This window comes from Rhagoletis pomonella, unplaced genomic scaffold, assembly GCF_013731165.1.
Source record: "Rhagoletis pomonella isolate Grant_MI unplaced genomic scaffold, Rhpom_1.0 Rhpom_scaffold_00007, whole genome shotgun sequence".
Lineage (NCBI taxonomy): Eukaryota > Metazoa > Arthropoda > Insecta > Diptera > Tephritidae > Rhagoletis > Rhagoletis pomonella.
The window spans coordinates 20,923,387-20,923,655 of record NW_023458561.1 but is presented as its reverse complement, the minus strand read 5'-3'; positions in this window follow the sequence as shown (position 1 = coordinate 20,923,655).

Sequence of the window (269 nt, the reverse complement as noted above, 5' to 3'; positions counted from 1 at the left end):
AGCGACACGTATGGATATTTCCAATGCAAATAACTAGGTGGTTCCCCAAAATACCAAGAGGTTGAAATTCGTTAGAAATTTTTAAAAACAATAATGTTCATATTTTGGAGCTTTTACCTAAAGTTCATATTTTAGAGTAGTCAATGGTAGCGAAAAAGTGTTCATATTTTGGGATGTTCATATGTTAGGATGTTAATATTATCGCGAGTTCACTGTATGTACATAGTACAAAGCAGTTTATATACTATATACATACATAAACTTCACTA